Raw genomic sequence first — 26,312 nt, forward strand, 5'->3', positions numbered from 1 at the left:
CTGCTTCTAATACTTTTAATATAAGGGTTTGATAATGTTTTCCTTAGGAGTATAATTTAAAGGGGGGAGGGGGCTTAAGCAAAAGAGGAAGAAAGCAGGTTCCTATACATAGAGTGGTCTCTGTTTGTATTCGGCCATCCATTTAGTGTTGTGTCACATTAGTACTGCATTGTTAACACCTTTGGACAAGGCTAAAGGTTCCTGCTGCTGTATCTAGAGAGTTGCTGATTACCATAGTTTTGAGGTTGTGTCAGATCATAATGTTGCAAAATGCTCTTCTCAATAAATGTACCTTTCCATAACAAGCTGGGCAGGATTGTTTGCTCCAAAGCTTTCAGGAGAGTGAGAAAAATGACTAATTGTTGTTTACTTTGCTGTGATTTTATAAAGATTTCCTCTGTGGTACTATAAGCAGTTTTGAGAGAGTGATGCTATTAACCATTACATTTTATTTGCCTGTGCCTTTATTTTGTGCAGACCTTTTGTGATGATGCAAGAAAGATTACATTGGATTTGTAAGGATAAAAGGCAGGTGATACTGGAAACCTGAAGTCATCTTATATTCTTAGGCCAAGCATAATGCACAGACAGCAGATGTCTAAATAATTTTCTATTAGTGTTGGTGAGAAATAAGCCCCAACAGTAGTAAAGTTATAGTGATACTAAAATAATAGAGTCCTAACCTTGTGCTTGTAGAGTTTTCTGTCTCTCTGTCTCTGTCTCTGTCTCCACTCCCAACACACATTATTGGATGAAAAAGCACATTTCTATGTCTGTGTGGGAATTACTGTTGTCCTCTCCAGATAGAGCTCAGAACATCACACCTATGGAGCTTAAGGAAATTCTGATGCCAGTTACATTATCATTCTATTGGAGAGAAAAAAGCTAGTTCTTCGGCCACCACATCTTCCCGCAACAACTGTGCTGAAATTATTTAACCCTCTTATTGGCAGAACAATTCTTCAATAAAATGTGTTTATTCAGGAGCAGGAAATAACAGCTTATCTGCTTTCCAGTAAAGTGCTAAGAAAAGAATGAGATGCTATGCTATATTCAGGAATGGGGGATAGGATAGAAAGCCTATTTTTAAAAAAATCTACTGTGAATGAATGAAGCTTCCAATTCAACCCCAGTGTTCTTGGAAATTTTACAGGGGAAAGTCTACTTGACCAATATCAACAATGTAGTCATTTTTATTTGCTTCCCCCTCACGCCATTGCCCTTTGGTAATATAGTTACATTTATTGTCCATTTGCTTTCAGTAAAGTCCTCAAGTCCACTGTGGCTTGAATGGAGTTCCAAAATGAGTGCAGGACAAGTTCCATTTGAGAAGTCAGTTGGTAGTGGTGGTGGTGAGGGAGGGCAGGGGAGGAGGAAGAGAACGAGAGAGAGAGAGAATGTCTGTAGTCTGAACAACCTGCCAGTTGTCTCCCTTTTATTAAAATGGCAACTTTCAAACCAGATCCCTGGGCTATTTAATTTGATTTATGCTGTTAAACCTTAGTTGCCTTATGCCATTAATGAAGGAGGAATGAATACCCAGCTCTCTCTCTCTCTCTCTCTCTTTTTTTTTTGTTTGTTTTCCTTTCCACCACTAAATTTCTGAATGCATTACTTGCTATGTTTGGTTGAAATAAACTGCCACATTGTGTCACCCATACCATTCACTCTAAAGGGCTAGCTTAAGAGGAGCATTAGAGGGAGAGGGGAGGATTGGCAAAGTAGGATTCACTTGCCTATCCAGTGTTGCACCCCTGCCCCCCTCCCCAACCCCTAGCCCCCTGGCTTGACCAGTTTAGCGATTAGCAAGATGGGTTTTTATTTGTGGTAAAGACAGGAACAGATGACTCTAAAGTAAGGGTTGAGAAGCTAATTTTCACAGTCTCTCTGCTGCATGCATATTACCAAATTCTTAGATAAGGACTAGCCCTATGAATTGCAGGCCCCCAGGCTTCCAGAGGAGGAGATTCATCTGTCAGTTTCTCAAGCCTCTGGTCACATTACCTGAGGGGGGAATAAGGTCAGTCACCAAGTTAGTATAGGACTTTGGGAACCCCTGGAAGCACAGGGCTCAAAGCAATCACTTGTGTTGCTTGTGCCTAAAGGAAGCCCTCCCTGGCTTCAGTTTTGAAAGCCTCCAGAATTCAGTTGACTGCTGCATACCAAAGTATATGTAGCATCTGTATTTTCAAATAGTTTGACCTAATATTAAACACTGTAAAGAGGAAGAAAGGATGGATGTGTATGTGGGCCACACAAGCCTATGAGGAAAAAAAGTTCTCAATCAAAAGCTATTTGATGCACACCTTCCAATGATCAGTTATTGCAAAAGTTCAGTGTTCATAGGAATTTGGAACTATAAAATGTTGTTAATGGTTTATCTCAGTTATCAGTCCCTACAGACAGGTATCTGAGAACCTATCCCCACCCCCAATCCTTTGATCTGCCATAGTAGTATGAAACACTGAAGTGGGTGCCTGAAATAGCCTTAATTTGCAGTTATAGGCCCATTTATCAGGTTAAGTTGAAGGAAGATATGCTGATACATTGCAATTTCTGCCTGGGACATGGGCAGGTGACCATAGCTGCTTTTGTTCTAAGATGGAAATGACCCTGATGGGAGGTTGTGGTAGGCGTGGAACTGGATGATAGCAGGCGAACTGGGCCTTTCTGATTTGACTGGTTTAACCACCCCCCAGAACAGTAGAATCCAAAAATTGTTACTACTCAATGGTTGTCCAACAGCTTATTTGCAATGAGAGGCTGTATTGGTCTGGTTCCCAGTGAACAAGTGTTTGTACGATCACATCCAGCAGTATATGGTACCTTGGTGGGTAGTCATAACAAAGAGGCCAAGAACCAAAGGGACCCAGAGAATGGACTTTCCTCTTATTTCTAGAATTGGTCCCTTTAATTAAGGGATAGGGCTGCCTGGGGAAGCATGTTGCCTTGCAGTACCTATTCTGTCCTTGCAGTAGCTATTTTGTATATAAATAGAGTGACCAGATGTCCCGATTTTATCAGGACTGTCCCAATATTTCAGTTGGGATGTGAATTGTCCTGATATTTTGCCCTCCAGTGCACAGGCGGAGGGGGCTTGCACCCCCTGCCCCAACTCCACCCTGTCCCCACCCCGACTCCGCCCCTCCCTCCCCCGTTGGATCCCTCCTCAAATCCCACCCTCGCCCTGCCCCCCAGACCCGCCCCCTCACTGCCCTATTGGATCCCTCCCCAAATCCCTGCCCTGGCCTCGCCTCTTCCCCAAGCACGCCACATTCCTCCTCCTCTTCACCCCTCCCTCCCAGGCTTGTGCTAATCAGCTGTATGGCGGCGCAAGAGCTGGAGGGAGGGAGGAGAAGCAGGACGCGGCAGCCAGTTCAGGGGAGATGGAGGCAGAGCGAAGGTGAACTGGTGCGGGGGGGGCGTGGATCTGCCAGTGGGAGCTCAGCCCCCACTAATTTTTCCTATGCTCTGGCGGCTCTTCTTTTATTTTATTTTCTCCTCCACCGCCGGCTCTTGGTTTGTTTGTTTGTTTGTTTTTTGCTCTGCCGGCACCCCGCTCCTCCTCCTCCTCCCTCCCCCCCCCCCCCGCATCCTGATATTTCACATCTCTCATCTGGTCACCCTATGTATAAACAGAGAATATGCTTGTAATTTTCTGCCTCCTTTCATGAGCACTAAATTAATTTACCATCACAGGGCCCTATCCAACGCCCATTGAAGCCAGTAGAAAGATTCCCATTGACTTCAGGATGGGGATTGGAGTGGGACCATGAAAAAGGAAGACAATAAAATGGAAATGTTGTCATAACTGGCTCTTCCTGATGCTTTTGCTGGCACCGAGAACTTCAAATAGTTGTTTTTAGATAAAATATGATTACATTAAAATACTGCATTTGTAAGCTTTTTAAAAGGAGAAATAACCAAACTGGACATATGGGATATTTTGAAGTGTGATCTTGTGAGACTAAAATTATTCCAGGAGAGTAGCTTTAGTCACAGTATGTGTGTGATGCCCTTTGTGTACACTGTATCATGAAACACTATGTAACCAGCTGAGTCGGGGTAAAGACAAGACTTGAACTTGGCTGTGAGTTAGCAACCACTGGACAAAGGAACATGGGCTGGGGATCTGGGCTTGAATTATTTGTTTTAATGTTTATATTAAAATGTTTTAAAAATAGGAAACATGCATCATGATCAGTGGAACTGGAGTCAGGGGGTCCATGTTCCCTGTAGGGGTGGGACACCAGGGGAACATGTGGAGTGAGTCTGGAAGTAACTTAGACACATGGATGGAGCAGTCCACAGTGTTTAGTAAAGTTCTGTTTGTTTAGCTTACCCCGCATTCAACGTCACTCTGTTCTGATGAGACATATGCAATGTGGGACTAAAAAAAGCTATTTGCATATACTGGATCTCACTGGGAAGCAGTTCTATAGTCATAAGTAACTGGACAGAAATACGGTAATTGCTCTCGTATATAGAGTTAACCCCATTGATCTGATCCTATGGTGTTGGATTCTCTTGAAATATCTTAGATAACTAGGGTTAATAAGAATGAATTTCTTGAGACCATTTAGGCTAAAATCTGCAAATCAACGTTCGCGGGCTGCATGTAGAAAAAGGGACCAATCCTGAGAGGTGTTGAATGGCTTCAACTCCTATTGGCTTCTATAGGAATTGGGAGAATTCAGCTGGTTGCAGGAGCAGGCCCCTGAAATGGGGGCTTTAGGGCTGTCATTTTCTATATGAACCCTCCCCTGTAAATATCATCTTTAATTTGTGTATTAAAGTGGGCCACAATGCATATTTTTGGCATGATGAGCTCAGGCTTCTGTGACCAAGTTAGAACATGCAGTACAAGCTGTATGGAAGCAGATATTAAACATTCAACCTGAAATTTTATCAGCTGATGTTTTCAAGTGAAATTGTATACTACTTACCTCTCCGTTTTTTTGGAATATCCCTCAATGGCCTCAGTATGAGTTAGATGCATGATCCTGTTCTAGATCCTGGTAGGGCTTTTGGGGCCAGAATTATTATGAGGCAGTGGAACTAGGGGTGCTGGAGGGTTGCCACACCTCCTGGCTTGAAGCAGTAGTAACAAACACCAAATACATGGTTTCCATCACCAGCACCCCCGCTATAAAAGTTGTTCCAGCACCCCTATTACAAGGTAGAAGAGGGCAAAAAATATTAAAAATTCAGCAGCCTGCTCAGTATTCATCTACAAAGCAAATTTTATGGAGGGTGGAGGGATTGCAGGTGCCACACATTTTAAAACATGATGTTTCTGGAATTCATACTGCATTGCCAAAACATTGTACTTTTGTATGAGGTAATAGCTGTGGTTTGTGATGTTGGTTTGTTAGGATGATTGAGGGGGAAAGATGATGATGATGGAGATACATGATAATGTATTTGTAACATTTTATTGGAGTGAAACATGGAAAAGTCAGTATAACTTTGTATGATTTCACGTGTACAGAATGAAATGAAGCATTTGCAAAATCCAAATGTGCAGCATGAGTTAAATTTTGACCTATCACAGCATAAATGACTTAGTATGAATGTTTTTTAAAATGATCACATTGCTCTATGGTAAGTTTTGTTGGTAACAGGATATATTTTACCATGTTAATTTGGGGAATGTGAATGCATGTTTTCGCTATGTTCTCTGAAGTGGAGATTGCATGACCCAGAAGATAACACTACTGCAGAATGCTAACCTAGGATGAGGAGAGGGTGTTATGCCATATGCAAGCCCTAAGACAAATACAGTGACTGAGACATTACAAGTATCTAAATAGATAGAAAGATCATAATCTCTTTTCTCTCTGTTACATAATTATGAGGTATGACAGTTTAACAAAGTAGCATAATGGATAGGAAGGTGCATGCCCAGTCATGCATCTGACCAGTCTGTGTTCCCATATGAGACTAATTTTGGACCTAAGTTTACCCAAGTTTCACAGAAACCTTTTGTTTAGTTTTGAATTCCTTTTTGGTTATTGAGCATCAGAAATTTTGAAATCTTGAGACTTTTTTTTTAATATGATATGTTGATTAAGGCATTTGGGTTAAAGCAATACAGCATGACCTTAATTTTCCCAAATCTTAGCTATCTGAAAGTCCTTGTTATCCAAAATGAAATCATGTATCCTTTCATGTAAATTAGTCTCTATTAATTATATTGAAAGGTTCCTCAACTATAAAACCCTCTGCTTATCCACATTTACTTAGTGTCTTTTATCACATTCAGATAATCAAGCCTGTACTATTTAGTAGGAGTTATTTTCAAGAGCGCACCAGCAATATGTGTTCTCAGACTGTATGAGAAAAAGACTCAAATACAGATGTATTTAACCAATATATTACTAAGCTTATGAACCAACACTATTCCATGCTTCCTCCTCTGTTTTTCTCTTGTTGTTGAGTATTTTACTTTGGATCTTGAGTACACATTAAAAAATAGGACAGTGTCACAAATACAGATCTTATGGAGTTGAAAACCACGCATGGTCTTTGCAGTGCCTATCCTTATATCATGGTTCATATAAAATTTAAAAGGATCTGTAGCATAGATGTTGCAAATGACCTCAGTCAATTACTATGAGGGGTGATTGATTTCTGTGTTTAAAAAGTATACCCTTAACAGTTATTCATTTAACAGACCTAGTTTATCTCTCTTGTCTTGTGCCAAAAGAAAGGCATGGTATGTGTTAATTCAGTACCAATATACACATGCAGATATGGCAAACTGTTGGAAAGAAATAGTTGCAAAAATGGACATATATTTCTATACACGATAAGAGTGGGGGAGGGGGGAACACCATCCCAAAAGATATCAAAAGTATGGTATTAGTAAATACTGTCTATGGATAATTATATTAAATAGAACTAAATGTGGATCTGATCAAATGAGCAAGAACCATTTCCCCAGGTGTCGCTTTTTCCCTTTAAATGATGAATCACACAGACTATGCCACATTAAGTGCTGTTATGTTCAAACACACAACACCATCCCTAAGACTAAAAGGAATGTGTCAGATTTTATTTATACATGTGTATCATCTTGTGTAGTGATAGGTGGTACCAGACTAACAAAGCCAAACTCTAAGTGGACACACACACACACTATTTAGGCCTGATATGCTGGATTCAGTTCCTGTTGAAATTGATGGAAGTTGAAGATGTTTGGGACCTCACAGGTTCAAGTTCTATGGATACTGTGATGATGTGCACTCTTCTCACACTCTTCGAGAGGTACTAACACAGGCAGGGACTTTTCATTCTTAGAAGTGACATATTCTTAGGAATTTCACAACCTAAGGAGTATCTGCAAGGAATCTATAGTGTGGGGGATGAGTGTTGGGAAAAAGAAACTGCCCCTAGAGGACAGGCACTGGTGATGCTCTCTTCTCCTGAATGTTGAATTGATAATTGATGGCAGCATGACATTAGACACTTTGTTCTTGCTTGCTTTCTTTTTTCCCCCAGCCAAGCTGAACAGGAAGCTCTGCTGGCAACCTCTAGATTGGAGGGGGGGGGAGTGGAAAAAAAGGGAGGGGGGAAATACAAAGATTGCTTTGGATTTTTTTAAGGAGGATCATGGCTAGATGGGTTGTGGGATTCATCATCCATTGGAAAAAGGAGAGAGGCATCCCAGGGGAAGTTGTCCTGTTTATTTGACTAGGCCCTGCCTTAACTCAGCATACTATAATCGTCTTTATGCTGCTCGCCTTTCATAGCATAATTAGCCTTCTCTGGAAGTGAATGGGGGTGGTGGTGGGTAGTGCAGAGGAGTTTTTCTTCAGAAAAAAATAAGTAATGGGCCGGCAGGAAAGAAAAAGCTTTCCGGTTTGGATGCTGCGTGTGGCTTTGTGGAATCGCTTGCAGAGATGGTCACTGCCATCGTTTATGGGGGGAAAAAACAATGACAGAATAATCCATGTGATTGCTGTGGGAAACAAACTTGAGAACAGGGGTCCTTAATCTGTGCTCTGGTCCTCATACATTCGTTTTCTCTAGCTCTTTAAAGTATTTTTCATTCCTTCTTGATTATTTTGCTGAGAGTCAGTGTGTTAATTTATTTTCTTTTCGGCTTTTGAAACCCAGTATCTTCACTATTATGTTGAATTCTTCCCCCAAAACAGATACCTAGTGTCTTCGGTTCCAAGGAAAATGCATATTGCTACACTGGCCCCAACCCTAGTGAATTAAATCCAGCACTACTTACACAAGCAAAACACTCATTGACTTGACTTATATAAGGACTTTTGGGCATGGCCTGCTGAGTGCACTGGGTACTAAGGAAACTGGTGGGATAGATGCAATGAAGCATTTACTCTATTTCTTCTTCCCTCTTTTGCTTCATCTCTCTTCATTTCTTTGTTCTCTGTCTCTCCCTTTCATCTATATTTCCATTTTATCAAACCAAGAATGAGATAAAATAATTAGACCTCTTAGGGTATATTTATACTGCACACTAAGCCCGGGATCTGACTCAGATTTGAGTCTAAACCCTGTTTCTGTTCAGACACAAATCTGTCTGACTTGAGTCAGCAAGTGCTCAGGACCAAGATCCTAGGACCCAGCTGGGGTGGGGAGGGTCAAAGCCCAAGTCCTGCTGTGACTCAGGTTCAAGCCCTATCGTTTTGCAATGTGGACACAGGTCAAGCTGCAGACCTGTGTCAGGAAGGTCTGTGTAGTGCAGTATGGATGCATTAGCACAGCTGTCAGATCCAGGTCCAACAATTTGTAAACCCACGTTTACAATGTTGTGCGGTTGGTCCAGCACAGGCTTGGAAATACTAAATCCACAAGCCTGGGTTCCGAGTCCCACCCCTTGATAACAAGTTCTTTCTAGATCCTGAACCTTCTTTCCTATCAACTTGGCTTCCTTATGCAGCCTTGTAACAGGTGAGCAGGAACTCAAGACGTATTGACTTTGGTTCTGCAGTTTTTCTGAAATTCATTTGATATTATTGTAATACACTGATCCTTTGCAGGTTTTTGGATTGTTCCCACAAGTCAGATTTCTAGCTCCAAATTTGCAGTTAAACCATGAAATCCAAGTCACATAGAGAGGACATTATTGTGTTATAGCTCAGTCTCCTATTTAGGGGACTGTAGTTCAAGAAGCAAAAGATGCCCTTAGTGGAAATCTAGAGAGAATTCACCAGAAACTGTAATTGGAATATACCTCAGTTTATTGTAATGATGATAATACTCTCTACTTGTGTAGTGCCTTCTATGCATTTTAAGGTGCTTTGCAAACATTAAGGAATTAACTTGCACAATACCCCTGACAAATAGGTATTGTTATTGTACATATGAGGAAATTGAAGTACCAAGAGGGTAAAGGCTTGATTGTGCAACCCTTAGTTCCAGGGTTGAGTATTTACTCACATGAGTAGTCCCATTGAAGTCCAAGGTTCAAATGTAGAAGAAAGTGCTACTCGGTTGATAAAGAACATAATTCATGAATCTGTCTTTACATTTGCAGCTGTCAATTGACTAAATTCAGTTTTATTTTGGTGGACAAAATTATATCTTTAGAGGGACAGGAGGCAAAATTGCAATTAATCCCTCCTTAATTGGTGTGGCTGTAAGTAATGTTCTGCTTAATCCACTCCTTACTGTGAGGGTGAAGTAAGGCTAAACATTTGGATTCTGGACTGGGGTGGGGGGGGAGAAAAACAGAGGGGGGTACTTTTGCACTGTCTGCTGTTGTTGTAGGTCCATGTCAAGAAATATCTGTGTTTAAATAAAATACCTTTTGTTGGTTTCCCCTCAAACTGTCTCTTGACTTAATTAAGTGGAATTCAATTAAACAAACAATCCACTTTGGAGCAGTTCATAAAAAAAAATATCTCTTTTTCTTTCCTCTCCCCCTTCCCCCCGTCTTTCTTTCATTTAACCCATAAAAGTCTCTGGACTGTGAAATGTGAAGGCGCCAAATTGGAATTACTTTTGCTTTTTCATTTAACAGTTTGCATTACATTAACCCCACCCCATTCCACACAGCAAACTTTTCCTTTCCTTAGATGTTAGATATTACTAGAGACTATTGCTGAAAGACTGAACATGCCGAAATGTTTTATGTAAGTTTCTCTTCCCCCCCCTTATGTAGGACCTGATTCTACAAAGACTTGATGCATATAAGCAATCCCACTGAGTTCATTTTATTTCTTTCTGGCAAGTGAGTAGGGTTCTCTTCCACACCAAACATCAACAAAAATGTTAACTAAGTTAGAACTGCAGGACCAAATTCTGAACTCAGAGACCCGTGCAAGCCCCTTTTCTCCAATATCTGCACAGGTGGTGCTGAGGGCACAAATTGAATTAATCAGGATTACTCATGTACCTAAAATCAAGCAAGTGTATAAGCCCCTAAGGAATCACAGCCTTAATATCATACTGTGCATTACAGATCAGGGAGTTGTTATCATGTATGATATATTGCTGAATTGTTTGCTTATTATAAATCTGACTTCAGATGCTAAGTGTGCATTGGAGATATTAGTATGGTTCTACTCTGAAAAGAGACTATTAAAATGGCACAATGGGATTCAAGGTTTATTGTCTCTAATTTAAAAATTAAATGTGCTTAGTATTTACAGATAAAATATGCTTTACTTTTTAAAAATTTGCCTTCTTTAAATGCCAGCCTGGCAAACTTAACTTGGGATCTGACAATCAAGCTGAGTTCTTTCCTCTTCCTGGTTCATGGCCAATAATAAAGATTCTGCAGGTTAAATTCTGCCTTCAGTGACAACCTGTAACTCCACTGCCTTGAGTTTGTGCCCTCAGATCCCTTTGCAGATGGTGGAGACAATGGGGATTCCACAAGCTCAAATGTGGACAGAATTTGACCCTGCAATTAGAACTTAGTTAATAATTTTGTGTCGTGTGATATGTAATAAAATACAATTTTGTTACCTAGAGAGTCGTTGGTTCTGCAAGACTTACAAAAGTAAAAATAGTAATAACCTGCAACCCTCCTCCCAACTTTAAAAGAAGCGTATAGTCCTCTCAATGTACACAGGGTGCAACTCTGTTGAGTAAGATGGTATCATTTTACAGAGTTACTATTCAGAGCATAATTGCATCTTAAAGCAAAATAGCGTAGCTTCCCTTGGTTTTTCTGCACAAGATGGCAGTGTTTATTTTTGCCTCTCTCTAGATTAACAGGCCATTTGCTATCTCTCTCTCACAGGGGAAGATATTAGTCCAGTCCAAGTATTTTCCATCAGAGTTGTTTAACAGGTCATTGCATCTCAGGTTTTTCTGCCCTTTGAATCAGCATTTGTGTGAACATTCTTTTAAATTTTGCTGAACTACTACTTTAGTATTACTAAAGTACTAAAGTATTTGAATTTGAAAGAATGCAGCTATCCTAGTTTTTCTCTCTTCCTCCGGTCCCCCGATTATAGTCCTATTAGATGAAAGATCTATCAGAGAGCAAAAATGGGACTCTCTTGTAGTCATCACTATGACGAGAGAGTCTATTTTTGTATTGACAAGTCTGTTACCTGGGGAGCCTTGTGCTTTTGTTTTGGGAGTTTTGTGATTTTTTTCTGTGCATATGTCAACATACTGTGCTTTTTCATCTGTAAAAATACATAAAAATATAAAAGGATTCCACAAAAGATTCAGCTTTGATGAGAAATCCCCTGCCCTTCCATCTAAGCATTTATTTCAGATGCCAATGAAACTTTGACCATGAAAGTGTACTTTTTCAATAATTTTTATTGATTGTATCATTGCTGATACAGCTTGATTTTTCTGCCAGTGAAACTGCCAGTGGTGGGTTCAGCCATGGGACACTGGGGTAGTCTTCAGTATTTGGGCGATGAATCTAACTGTGGCCCATCCAATATATGAATTTATTTGCAAATGCCAAAAGTGTAGTGTTTCACTACTCCTATGTGGGTCTGATTTCCCACTCCATTACATAACTGGCTTCGGTGGAGTTACACTGTTGTAAAACTGATGTAACAGAAGGGAGACTCGTGCATTGAATTATTTCTTTCCTTCCTTCCTTAAATGTTATATTTGTTTCCTTGGAGATCTTACGTCCTATATGCACTGTGATAAAACTTTTTTCAATAGTGAGAAACTAAGGCCAAATGAATAATTGAATTTGGAAATGGCACATGCAACCTCTCCAGCATACTGAGGCATCTACCTTTAATATGGGGAATAAGGGGGGCTTATTACAAATGGGTAGGGAGATGAAAATCTGTACAAATATTTTTTCCAGCCATGTACTAAGCCTTTCGAAATCTGGGTTTATACTGGAGATAATGAGGATCGTTGTGGTGTACCACCACTAGTGTATATGCTGTATTATGACTACATCCTTTAAGACTGTGTTGAACATGAAGTTCACCCACAGATCATAAAGGTTTCATATACCTACAATGAGGACTCTCATAACTGCCAGCTTTCCTTAACTGTCTATAATCTGTCATCTTACTTTACAAGCTGGTAAGCAGGGTCAAACCTGGTCACTCTTTGGAAGTGAGACCTTGGTGCTGCTGATTCAGTATTACTCTTCCCTTTGAGCCAGAGCTGAAGCACTGGCCTGCCCCAGTATTAGAGGGCTATTAGTTGTGCTATCTTATGGATGTAAAACTCAGCCTCTGACTGCTTGTGGTGTCTCACCTACATACTGTGATGCTGGGTCCATTAGATACATAGATTCTATTCATTATGGAGCTTTTTGCAAGAGTAGTATAATCATATACTTTGCACTTTTTATAGCATCTTCCATTTGAGGGCTCAAATTTCTTTGTTCTCTTTGTCTTGGCTAAAATCCATTTAGGGTGATTACATGTTGCCGGTGTGAATTTTCTCATCAGTTTCAATTGGATACAGTATTCTTCATTTCCACACTAAATCGTTGTGTAGTGTTGCTATGCACAGGTAAACAGCTGCCATGTTTGTGTTTCATGAATACCGTGGCTGCATTTCATGATAGGTGAAATGGTTCCTTGAGATACAAACCACTGTGGACCCAGTCCTACTCCATTAAAGCAAATGGGACAATCTCCATTAACTCTAATGGAACTGAATCAAGCTCTATAAGAATGTAAGAATGTATCCCTTTTATCACTGGATAGTACAGAGAGCTGCTTACAGTTACACACTGTGGACTGTGTCTGAGTAAAGCTGGTCAGGGAACTATATAACATTTCTGTCCTTAACTATATTTTTTGTTAAAACAATATCTTGTGTGGAACTTGACAGGCTGGTTGAGCCACATGAATTTGAGGAGGGGACACTAATCAATTCTACTTCCAGTGACCTCTTCCTGAAACTCTGTTCCCCTCATGTCCCCTTCCAAATCTGTAATATTCTGATTCAACAATTCTATATTACTTTAAAATTTTAAGCATTTAGTTCTGGAGGGACAAACAAAACTCCCAAACAAACCAAAAAAGAAAAATGAGGTTTCTCTAAATCAGTTCAAAGTTGCTTGTCTTTGCAAATCGATGTGTATTTAATTAAGCAGAGTTGAATTGGTCTAAATCAATTGTAACTACTACCTCAAGTGGAAGATATTACAGAATGTAAAATGTAACATTAATAATAGAGGATTGTATTCGTCTTTCATATTGGTGGGTAAATTGTTTCTAACTAGTTGGGAAAACAAAATAGCTGAACACAAACCACTTAGTTGTGCTGCTGCCCACTTTAGTAACTTTGTTGTTTTGAAAAATGGTTGATTATACAGCTTGCAACATCAACAATTGTGGATTTCATGTGAAATAAATCTCACAGTGCTATTGATGGAAGAAACGCTCTCTAACAGCTGATAATTAATGATCAGTTTGGAGATTATCACAAACAATTTACAAAGGTTGCCTTTTCCTTTAGAAGTCCCTTTGGATAAACTGGATGTTAAATCACCTGCCCAAGGCTTTTACTTTACTTGTGCTAACAAGACAAAAATGACTGTGTTTGAAGAACTCTGGACTCAACTTTTCAGACTGTCTGATAATCCATACAACGCTTCTTTAAACATCTTAAGTGAGTGAGCAAATAGAGACTATAATAAAATTGAAAACCATCATATAGGCACATGTTACCACCAGGTTTAAGTAATGGGGCATGACCAATAAGAGGCACTGCCGCAGAGTTCATATTTTCATTTTATGGCATGCATTAAATATTTGATCACCAAGCAGCAGACAGAGGCAATTGGGCTAAAGAATATCGTTTGCAAGGATAAGATGTAGAGAATGTCATGTCTGAGCACAGGCTGGGGATCTCCTATATCTTAATCCCCGCTTTGACTCATTGAAGCTGGACAAGCCACTACAACCCTTGCTTAGTTTCTCCATGTGTAAAATGGGATTGTGAGATAATTCATTAATATTTCTAAACTGTTTTGAAGATGAAAATAACTATGCAGGTGTAAAAGCTCTGTAATACATAGTGTAAAGGGAGAAGAGAAGTAGGTCTAGTTTTACAAAGGTATTTAGGTGCCTCTGCCTAAAGATGCAGCTAGGGTCCTAGTGGGTTTTTTGGAGGTATGTGGGTGCCTAACTCGCATTGAAATCAATAGGAGTTAAGTGCATGGGCATTTTCGAAAAACCCACTAGGCTCCTATCTGCATCTTTAGATACCTAAATAGCTTTAAAAATCTGGCCCTTATTCTACATCCACACCAAACCGGGGTGGGAGGATGGGTAATAGGAGGTCTGCACACAGTCTGCATGTGTTTTTATCTCTATCCTTCTGGGAGGAGGTGGGGAAGGAACAGCAACATCAAAAACCCCTAGATTTGATGAGTTCTTTAATCGGTAGAATTTTATAATCTTGAGGCTGCCTTCCTAAAATTCTCTGTGGGGAAACCCAGCTGTAGATCTCTGTATTTCATCCACCTTGCAAACAGATTTGCAGAACTAGAAGCATGCTGCACAGCTGAAAATGTCCCCAAAGGAATGCTCCTAAATCTTGGAGACTTCAGAATATGGTTTACATCTTTTTTTTTAAAAGGTTAAAATCCAGTATAGTTGTACTGATACATTTAAACGAAAGATAAGAGCTGAACAAGCTCAAGGTTATGCTCATTGGCTATCTCCAGCTTGTGAAAGAGTGATTGCTAGCTACAGGAGGCAACATAATGACAAACTACCCTTTCCGTGGAAGTCAATGTTTTAAAAATCTACCAAAATCATTGAGAACTGGAATGGACTTGAGATCTGGCCGTAATAGCCTTCTTTCATTACACCCTTCATATTAATTTCCCAGAGAAGGGTTTGGAGGGAGGCTGTTTTCCTTTCCAACTTTACATCATCTCAGCAATATTTTATTTCATTGACTTCTGCATTTCTTGTGCTGGTAGTGAAGCAGCATGGTTAGTGGTTAAAAGGGGCAACTGGGAATCAGGACTCCTGGGTTCGAGTCCCTGATTTGCTCTGTGTTTTTTTGGATATCATTTACACTAATTTAAACCCATGTGGAGTTACTTCTGTAGAAGAGCAGAATTGGGTCTCTATGCTTCTGTTTATCCACCTGCAAAATGGATATTATAATGTATATTTCATGGCAAGACTTATTTAATTGATAGAATGAGCACCTTAAGTAAAAGGAACTCAGTGATTGAAAGTTATTGTTATTGATCTGGGTTGAAGTTTAGTCTATGAGGGACAGTTCTACTAGAGGGTATTATGAAAGTGGTACTCTAGTTAAAAGTTTTCTGTCAGAAAAATGCAGCTTTTACATTGTTTGAATCCAGCTTGGGTCAGTTTGAATCCAGCTTGAATCAGAAATGGTGGGAAGTGTTACTGATCAGTGAACTAGTGATATTTAGTGCCTGTTCAGTAACTTGTGTGAAATGAGTGCATGGTCTTTCTCAAGTACCTAATTTAAACTTATTCACATCACAGAAATGACTGTGATTGCAAAGGAGGCAGTAGAGAGGCCAGGGATTGACTGGGTATGGAGAGTTGACTATCCTCCCTCTCCCCGCTCCTAGAAGTGGCCTTTTCAGGGCGTGGCTGAGGCACATTGGTGAGCTTTGTGGGAGAACTTTCCTTATTTGCTGCCCGTGTTGTACCTCTTCTATGGATAAGTAAAGGACTTCAGTCCCTAGGACTGTTGTTCTGGAACTCTGCCCAACACCAAATCTGCACACTCTTTTTTTAAGTAGATTTGCAGGTTTTCAGAGGTGCTTAGCACCTACAGCTCTCACATCAATGGAACCTGCAGGTCCGTGGGATAAAGTACACTTTAAAGTCTTCTTCCTAGGGGAGCGGTCACTTTCTCTTAATAGCTCTGATGCCCATTTTACACCTCAACATCCTGGTTCAAATTCACCTGTATTATAATTGGTGCACCCCTGGTGGAGACACTGAAATGTTATTTATGAAAATGACTATGTAAGAAAACTGGCATGCCACTTGATATGGCCATACCAGCTAGGTTTTCTTTACCATACTGTGTTGTGCATGTTTATGTTTTCAGAAAACTGTAGCTCTTGCTTCTAAGTTGGACTTCCACAGCAGTGTGTATCTTGAAATGCAAAACTGTTTTAATAAGTCTTGGTAAAAATAATTAGCCCAAGTGTATTTCTTACACTGATTTTAAAAAGTGTTTTGAAAGGCAGTGTGTGGACAGTACGATACAGTGGAAGGAGCCAAGTGTTTATTTTAAGATGTGTTTGAACAAATCTGCCTACATAAACTTGCCAGTGTTAAGAAAGAGGGGCTCTGCCCCTTTTAGATCACAAAGGCCTCTCAGTGGGGGGATGGTTTTGGTAATGGAAAAAACAAAAAAGCTTCCAGTATGTGGTGGAGGAGGTAAAATAAACAAACAGCAATGGATGATTACTTCTCTCCATCAAGGCTCCTTTATCCTCGTAAGCTCAGCCAGTGGTCAACATGTTAGACACCCCTCCCTGTTTTATCCATCCCTTAACTGTGTTCTTTGACAGCATTGGTTTATACAGCTGGGTCTTTGTGGAGCTTTATGGGAATTGCTATTGAACAACAGACATGAAGGTAGACAAAGTACCTTTGGAAGGGTGAATGGCAGACTTCCTTTGAGTTTTCCTGGAGTGAGAGATACTGACCTCGAGAATTTTTTTTCTTTTACTGCCAAAGATTTTAAAGTGAACACCTTTTTACAACTGTGTTTTTGTTCTTTGTACCACACGTTGTATACAGAAATAGAAGTAGAGACTCCTTACAGTGCTCAAGGTAAGCTGCTCACAGTGCTCAAGTGGATTGTTACACTGTCTCTAGACATATGTCTCACATTTTTATACTTGTGTGTGTGTGTGTGTTATGTATTCTTAAGTGTGTGTGTGTGTGTGTGTGTTTGTATACATATATATGGATTATAAGCACTACGACACCTATAGTTCAGGTACATTCTAAGGGGCCATTTTCAGCTGTTTATAACTTTTACAAATGTTTGTCTTTGTGGCTAAACTTGGCTTGGCAGGTACTTTTACAGTTGTGTGTGTGTGTGTGTGTGTGTGTATATATATATATATATACAGATACATACACATACATACACGTTTATATATATACATAACTTTTATTTATTATAGAGAGAGCAAGAAAGAGAGGGGGGAAAACACCCTCAAAAAACTATCCACAGATGCATGTAGGATTTCCACTGAAGTCAATGGGAGCCCATGCACATATCTGGAGTGCATTTACATATGTGTGTGGGAGTATGTATATTAATGAAAACAGTAAGGTTGCAATGTCAGAGACTCAGAAGTCAGAAGATGATAAAATTAAGGTTCTTGTGCAAGTAAAACCCTGACCCAAAGGGTCATATGCATGGCAATGCAGTCTTTCATTGGATGATGACATTGTGGTTTTTGTTATTGCCTAAGTCTTTTTAAAAGAAAAATGGATAATCTAATAAAAGCATGTTCAACTCTTAGCAAGACAGCTATAGAACATTCTGCACTTGACAATATGTGCAGTCAACGAAACAGGAGCCTTATCTTATTTTGTGTACTTTGCTATTTTATTCCATGTGCAGTCCCCCTACTGAAGGAAAGGAGGCATGACTCTCTGTGAATAATCTTAAGAGACATGTGTGCACAGAACCAGTGGAATGTGTGGAGAATGCTAAACTTTTGCTTTACAAAATTCAGTGTGTCTGAGCAAAATCATTTTATTTAAACATGACTTTCACAAATTGCAATAATGTTACCAACTTCTGAAAAGCACATCTAGGGCTTAAGACCTATCTCCTTGCCAGATTTCAAGATTTTACTTCAAAATGCTGAGATGCTATATTAAAAAAAACAAAACAAAACGATTGTATTTTTAACATAATGGGAGGAAATGACATTTTCCCCGCTTATTTTATTTTCAAAATTGGCTTGATTGATTTTTCCCCTCAGTCTTTCCAAAAATATTTGCTCCTCGGCTAAGGAAGTATTTGCCAAATATCAGTCCAAGGAGTTTAACAAAATTGTAAATGTTAAAGAGCTGAAAATAACATCTTAGAATGAAAACACTTTAGGCATTTTAACTGAAGTGTTGTTCTGCCTATAATATATAATTCTAATAAATACATACACAAGATTTCACTGAGCCCCCAATCTTGTTCCCATTTAAGTCAAAAGTAAACTTCTCATTAATTTTAATGGTGCAGGATCAGGCCATGAATGTCACATACACATGTGCGCACAGACAAACACACACACATACAGACGTACTATAAACCCTTGTTTAAATATATGTTTCACTTACATATATAGGTGTCACTCTGTAATTATATATGTTTCTTCTGTAAATGTCATAGATATGAGTGGCACTTACAGGTGGGATGTATATAATTACAGTCAGAGCGAAACCTATAGTTAAGGTGCAAAAGTGTTAAAGTGTGTGTATAATATGCATTCAGGGAAGACTTGTATATGTAGTTTATATCTATATGTTTATTAGAATTACACATAAATACAGCAGAAACTATTCATACTGGACTCGGATGTGGAACTACATTAGAGCAAAGTAGAATAAAACTCCAGAATTTTTTCTGTGTATTTTGATGTTCCAAATTCATTTCCGTTTATAGAGGACTTCTGATTAGGGAAGGTTATTATTTTAAAAATAAATAAGAATATCTTCAAAATCAGAGGGTTTCAGTGTGTATTTAGATGGTGGGGGTGTGTCTGTTGCTTGGTGATCAAATATTTAATGCATGAACCTGGGCAGCTGTTTGTTTGGAAATCACAATATTAAGCAATGGCTTCATGAGTCTGAGAGCATGGAATAGTGGGGGAAGCTGGCAGTCTCTTGCTAGATTTCTGAGTCAAAAAAAATGTCTCATCATACTGAAATCAGGGCTTCTGGTAGTAGGGAATTGTTGCTGTTAATATTGATTCTAACTAACATTATTCATTGTTTAATATTATGCTGGTAAAGAATTTGGTTTGAGTTTGATTAAGCAATTATTATGGAGGGGCAAGGGTAAGCCCCCAAAATTGTGCAGAGTCAAAAGTTTTAATAACAACTAGTCTTTCAAAGTGAACCTGTGCTGGCTCACACTTCTCTGTAATACGTAAGCCATTCATAATTGTCAAACTTTTAGAGGACTTAACAACTCAGTGTTTTGCTGCATTTGACACTAATGTCAATGGAAATTATTTATATGCCCTTGTGTGTGGGAAAAGATGAATAGACTCCTTCCAGAATGCAGCACAATTTTCCCACTCTTAAACTGGAGGTTGACTGAGAAATATTGTCTTTCATTGTTTTAAAAAAGCAGTTTTTACAATAAAGCTCCAAAGGTTTCAGTGTTTTGATTGTCTAATTATTTGATCTGATCCCAATTTGTAGTTCAGCTGGCAAAGGAGTGACGCTTACCTAATGTTGTAGGGATTGTGACATTCAGTAGCCCAAGGCTGACTAGTTCATAAACCTTTACAGGAAAAACAAATACAAACACCAAAACCTGCAGTTTCCACTGTGGTAGAAGGATGAATATTAAAAAGGAAAAGGAAAGAGAAGAAAATAAAATATGCTTATTAAGTGGAAAGATTAATGGCGAAATGGCTGTAGAGGTATAAACAGTAAAGAAATAAAATGAGGCAAGGGCTAATTTAGAGGACATACTAGAAAATAAGTTGGCTTGTGGATTTAATTCAAAATCATCCAGGCAGAGGCTCTTTGCATGAAAGAAGCCAGTGATCAGGCTCAGTTTACTTGAAACATCAACAATGACTGCATCCTGCTGTTTCAGAGTTTGGGCTGATAGATGCTCATCGTGTTTGACACGGCACCATTACATTAGTGTGTTTACTGTGATCGTAGATGCCTTTTGAATATTGGGCTCTTCTCTTGCTGAGAGCACTGCAAAAGTCCAAGTTCTGAAGCTTGATCTTTTGAAGTGCACCCATCTGCAGAGGCAAGGTCCAATCCTACAGAAACTATACTGTTTCTGTACTCTGGGTATCGTATTAGATTTTTAGTTCTTTTAACTAACATACAGTACAAGACATTGCAGTATAGTAAATTTGCCAGATCTCAAGCTGATGTTTGTTTGCTGTGTGATGTTGCACAAGTCACTTAACGTTGCTGTGCCGCAGCTAGGCAAAGTGTAAAATAATATATACCTTTCTTTGAGATCTACAGATGAATAAAGAACTACATAAGGTCTACACTAGGTGAGTGGAGCTTGTCCTCTTGTTAAGAGCTCCTTCATCACCTTATAAAGGATGCAGTGGTTGAGGCAAGGGCTCTTAGCCTCAGCAAAGCTGCGGGAACCATTTTACTACTTAACTAGGTTAGCCAGCCTTTTATTAGCTGTATGCTTCACAAGGTCATCAGAATACACTGTGGATATGCAGCATGCAGAGCTAGTCAGACAATGTTTTGTTTCCCCGCCCCCATGGAAAATGTCAACAACAACAAAATACACTTCTACTTCGATATAACGCTGTCCTCGGGAGCCAAAAAATCTTACCGCGTTATAGGTGAAACCGCGTTCTATTGAACTTGCTTTGATCCACCGGAGTGCACAGCGCCCCTCCCCCCCCCGAGCACTTCTTTACCGCGTTATATCCAAATTCGTGTTCTATCAGGTCGTGTTATATCGGGGTAGAGGTGTATAAAATATTGTCAGCGTTTTCTGTGGAAAATTTCAATTCTTCATTGATCCCTCCCTTTTATCAGTTTTTCACTTTTCCGATTAAAAATAGAAAATTTCAAGTAAAGCAGATGTTCATGTGAAAATTTTTGTACTTACAAAAAAGTTTTGATGGAAAGTTTTTTGACTATTTCTAGTTATACCTGCAGTCAAATTGAAACCATGTTCCCTTGGGATTCTCAGAGACAAGTCTCAAAAAGAATAAATATGATAAATATCAGCTGTCTTTCCAGCTATTTTGGCAGTAGGGCTGTTATACATTAAAATTGTGCCCTTTTTTTAAAAAACGGAGAAAGGGTCTTCCCCCACCACTCCCACCTTGCTCTGACACAGAAACAACTGAACTATTTAAAAAAAATGCACTGTCAGTCAAAGGTCAATCCTGAAAAGTGAAAGTTTTGGAAAAGAGAAGAACGAGTGAACATACTAGGATTAAATTTGGAAATCATTAGGCAAAATTAACTATAGTAGTGGTTTCTACTGTACCTGCTGTAATAATTTTCTATGCAAGACTGTTATACAGTCTCCACCTCAGTGAGTTTAGTTTTTATTAACTAAGAGTCATCTTATTCACTGCAAAGGCAAAACCATTCAAAACTTTTTTTAATAAAGTTTTTGTAACATACATGCATTTGAAGAAGGTGGCTGATTGATACGTTCTTAGAAAGTAATAATTAATAGATTATTATGTCCCAGTATGAGTGACAGCTGAGACATATTTTTCCTCTTAACTCTTGTGCACACATTTTAATTGATTAATTTTTTTTTAACTGCAGAACTGTTTCAGTGAAAAATTGCAAGCCAGACTGCAAGTGATTCAAAATAGTTACTATTTGAAGTCTGTCAGAAGTTGTAGCAGGGCACTTTGCTCCTTGAGGGGCTTGCAGAGTCAAGGAGCAGCAAGCCCTGGCCTAAGGAGAAGCCCAGCAGGCTTGGGAATCAGCAGATGCAGCTAATGAGTGGCTCTGATTCCCAGCTGGAAGATATAAATGGAGGACCCAGCTCTGTAAGAGAGACAGACAAACACTTCCCTCAATAGCCCTGGATAGCTGCAAAAGGCAGTTAAGTCCTATGGTCCCCCTGAGACTAAGAGAGGGCTGTGAACCTTGAGCTACTGGTAGGGGGCAGAGGACCTTGCAGTATCAGTCCAGGTCCGGACTGTCACTTTTGTTACCTTTTGACATTTTTTGCATCTGTATAAGAGAGCCTACCTTGAAGAGCTGGGCACAGCGGACTGTTTTGTATCCAAGCTGGTGGATAGATCCAGCAGACTACACTGACCTGTGCAGAAGGAGGTGGGGTAACAGCACAGTTCCTGGTGGGACAAAATGCTGGATTCTGCCACCTTTACTTGTGTTGAGTAATAGCTTTATTACCCAGGTCATCTTGATGACATGAATAGGGCTATTTGGTTAGGAAGGTACTACTTACTTAGTGGAATTTGGTGCCAAAATGACCACCATAATTAACATGAGTTTGGAGCCTTTGTTGGGAGTTTCTACAGAGGTGACAGCTTGAATGAACCTGGGAATAGAACTGTTTTTTCATATCTAAATGTGGTCAGAGGTGAGACATGTTGGTGAATATGTGGGGAATTTTGCACTGTCACTGACCTGTGTGTGTGTGTGTGTGTGTGTATATATATATATATATATATGTTATATTGGTGCCCAACTCTAAGCCAAATCTGTACTTGTTTTGTGGAAAAGCAGAGTCTCCAGGGCTCCCAGCTGAACACCTTCTATAAGTACTACATTTATGAAAAGAAAATGCCCCTGTAGATTCCACTGCAGTCTCTGCTCTTCTCCTCTGGTCTCATGCTGTCATTAGAAGATTGAACAGAGTCTGATCCAAAGCCCCCAGAAGTCAGTGGAAGACTTTTCACTGATCTCAATTAGCTAGGGATCAGGCCCTTAGAGAGTAAATTCATGCCACCATCTCCTTATTAGTTTACCTCTAAATTCTTGCAGAAGGTGAGAACTTTGATAGCCTTTTCTGTGTGTCCATTCTTGCCCCAAAATGCAGCTTTTTGTCTACTATCCACGGAAGGGGTATGGATGTTTTAACTCTGCTCATGAGAAGGACTTAGCTTTTAGCAAGCAAAGAAACTCAGGAGGTGAGCATTTTCATGCTGATTTGGAAACTAGTTATAGGACTACAGTCAGGCGCTGTCATGCCTGGTTATGGTGAGAAAACAACAATGCCTTTCTTGATAAGGGAAAAAGAAAAAGTCTTGCACAGTCAAAATTTTGACGTACAATTTAAATCATCTCTACATCCTGTGGACTTGGAGCTGTCAAAAAGGCAAAGCCTGCATTTGAATGGAAAAGCTTTTTATTTCTTTAAAAAGTGTACCAGCTATAATTATCCATAACTATGCAGGCCTGTTTTAATGCTGTTTTATAATTACAGGTCTTAATGCTAGATTATACAAAGTCATTTATAAATAGTCAGAACAGAAGGACTTTGGGAGTTTTTAACCTGTAGATTGCTGTAGGTTGTGGCAGCTGACGGGATTTTGGCTGTATATATATGGTGTTAGCTGTGTAATGATTGATGAATCCCTTAATTAATTCCCCAACAAGTTAAGATTTACAGTCTCATATCTTTTTCTCCTGACACATCTGTGTTTGTCACTTTTAAAGACATGGATAAGCCATTTCTTCAAAAGCCTTTGTGGATATCTGAAACATTTCTGGGGTATTTTGCTGAATGTAACAAGATTAGAGTTTCATAATTTTATGGCATAAGCAATTGAATTGGGATTGATGTTGGTTATATACCAGAGGGCACCATCTCCTTGAATACTGGCTGCCTCTGTGGATTTATTTAGGGTATACAATTACTTATCAAACGATCCAAAACCAAATGAAAAAATTGAAATATAGTGGGGGAATTTTAAATGGGACTCTGTTTAAAGGTGTAGCCTGTTGAAAGACTGTATTTTCCATGCACTAAACTCAAATGTATCTAGAAGAAATTAACTCGTACTTTTTGGTGCTCTGAAGTGGTTTGACTGCAACCAGCACTCCCTGAAGTGGAGGAGAAAGTGTTGCATTTGGAGGCAACATAGCATTTATTCTCTTAGAGGAAAATCCTGGCCCTATTGAGGTAAATGGCAAAAGTCCCTTTGACTTTAAGACTGAAATCCTGATGCTATTCATCTACAAAGAATAAGTGATAAATTGAGGGAGAGTGAATGGACAGGTGGAGCTGAAGGCAAGAAGAACCTGTCAGATAGCTCACATGCATAGTATGGTATAGATCATATTTTGGCCTACCTTGAGTTAGAAGAATAAAATTTTGCTGAACTAAAAATGTAACTATTGACAGCAAACTGCTAATTGTGTTTTCTGCATTCCAAACCAAGATACATTTCCTAAAAGAACAGGGTCCTCTTAAGTGAATTAGTAATGGTCTGGACTGGAACATCAGATCTAAATCCTCAGTTGCACTTCAGTCTTTGGACGAATTCAGATCAAACATGGATCCAACTCAAGCCTATCTCTACAACTAGCTGAAAACTGAATCCAAATGCACATGAGCGTTGGGGTATGAGTGCAATTCTGAACTTTGTGGACTCAGGTCTGTGTCAGAAAATTATTACCATATTGCTTTGTTTTGTGCTTATATTGGGTGAAATGAATTGGTGATAGGCAAAAATTCAGTTCTGATACAACTCTTAACTACCGGTGGTTATACTATTATTTTGACCAAATTTTGTCTTTGATACAATGCACAGAAATGTATTGATTTCAAAGAGAGGTGTGCATCAAAGCTCAGAATTTGGTCCATTGTTTAGCTGTCTTTACCAGCTATGCCTATTTCTTGCTCTCAGTATGAACACACAATTTACACTGGTGTAACTGAGAACTGAAGCTCAGAGAAGCAACGGCTGGTGTAAGTTGATGTAAGTAACTCTCCATTGGCTGAGGGTTTGGCCCAAAATGGTTGCATTTTTGTGTTATATCAGTATATTCTTTGCCACACCTAATTTAAAAAAAATGGTAAGGAAAAGAATAGACCTGGTAAAAGAGCTAAGTTTTTGAGCAACAAAGGTTATCTATTTAACCATTTTTCTTATATATTATTTATAACTGGAGCTCAGGTTTACTTGTATAAAGGATATGGGAATCTCACTTAATACCTAGCATTAGCCCAGTAGGAAAATGAAGATGTTCAAAATGTGAGGGGGGTGGGGAAGAGAGAATTCAAAGATATAAAGTGTGGAGTCTTTAAGATTCATAATAGGGACCAGTAAAGCTGAGGAAATAATGAAAAAACTAGCAGTGAATGAACTCACCTTGTCATGTTGTTTTCTGCCCATGAACCTATCAGAACAATTTGATGCTTTCTGCTGCTACAGCCTCTAACGTTTTCTGCCCTTTAGGATGGGGTTTCAGGTTGGAATAGTTTTAATGTTTTGCCTTTACTTGTGTGAGTTTCCTAGCTATATGTAGTGAAAAAGTAAATACTATTGTACAGGATTGGTGTTAAATACTAAAGATGGTGATAATATTATTGCAGGGCCAAATTGTGATAATGTTATTACAGGGCCAAATGGTATCAGATTTACATTGGCTCAAGTAGAGGGCAGGACAGAGCCCTGCAGCCAGTAAGACCCAATCCAACCCTGAACTCCCTGTTGCACATGATAGGTGTGTAGAGAATGCACCTCAGAATGGTGCAGCTAGTTTCCTGTGTGTGTCCTACTCAGTCTCCAAGCCAGTGAAGACTGAAAGCAGGACTGTGGACCCACCTGCTTACCTGTTGCTCTTGCATTAGGATGGGTAGAGCATGAAGGGAGCAGTCCTTGCTCTCTGTCAAACTCTAGCAACTGTGACTGGACCTTATGGGGGCTAGGCAAAGTAGGAGAAAGTTTCTTGTGCCCTCTCCCTTTTGCTCTGTGGTTCAGTGTCTGGCCCATGGTGTTATGGACCAAAAATATAGTATTCTGTATTAAAAATAAATAAGAATGTGTCACCTATCTCTTCTCCACTCCCTCCCCTTCTTTATATTTTCCTGTAAGAACTTAAATTGTTCCCTTTGGAAGCAGTGGCTAGGAGGAGGTGGTGATGAATCCTGGCAAGCTAATTGAGCACTGTAGGGGGAACCATATATTCAGGAGTGGAGCTAGTAGAAGAACTTTGAAATGCTGTCAGATTCCCCTC

General features: G+C 39.4%; 1 protein-coding gene across 8 annotated transcripts in view; it reads left to right on the forward strand.

Annotated features, from left to right (window-relative positions):
- SOX5 (SRY-box transcription factor 5) overlaps positions 1-26,312 on the forward strand; it is a 918,538-nt gene that overhangs the window by 566,277 nt on the left and 325,949 nt on the right. Inside the window, exon 1 of one of the 8 annotated variants that reach the window (XM_044993228.1) lies at positions 22,174-22,436. The exons of 6 other annotated variants lie outside the window; for them this stretch is intronic. The gene's annotated coding sequence lies outside the window, so the exon portion shown is untranslated. Of the gene's footprint in view, positions 1-22,173; positions 22,437-22,577; positions 22,708-26,312 lie in introns of those variants that run through there. One more of the 8 variants, XM_044993240.1, reaches the window with a different exon arrangement.

Source organism: Mauremys mutica, chromosome 1 (genome assembly GCF_020497125.1).
Source record: "Mauremys mutica isolate MM-2020 ecotype Southern chromosome 1, ASM2049712v1, whole genome shotgun sequence".
Taxonomy (NCBI): Eukaryota; Metazoa; Chordata; order Testudines; family Geoemydidae; genus Mauremys; species Mauremys mutica.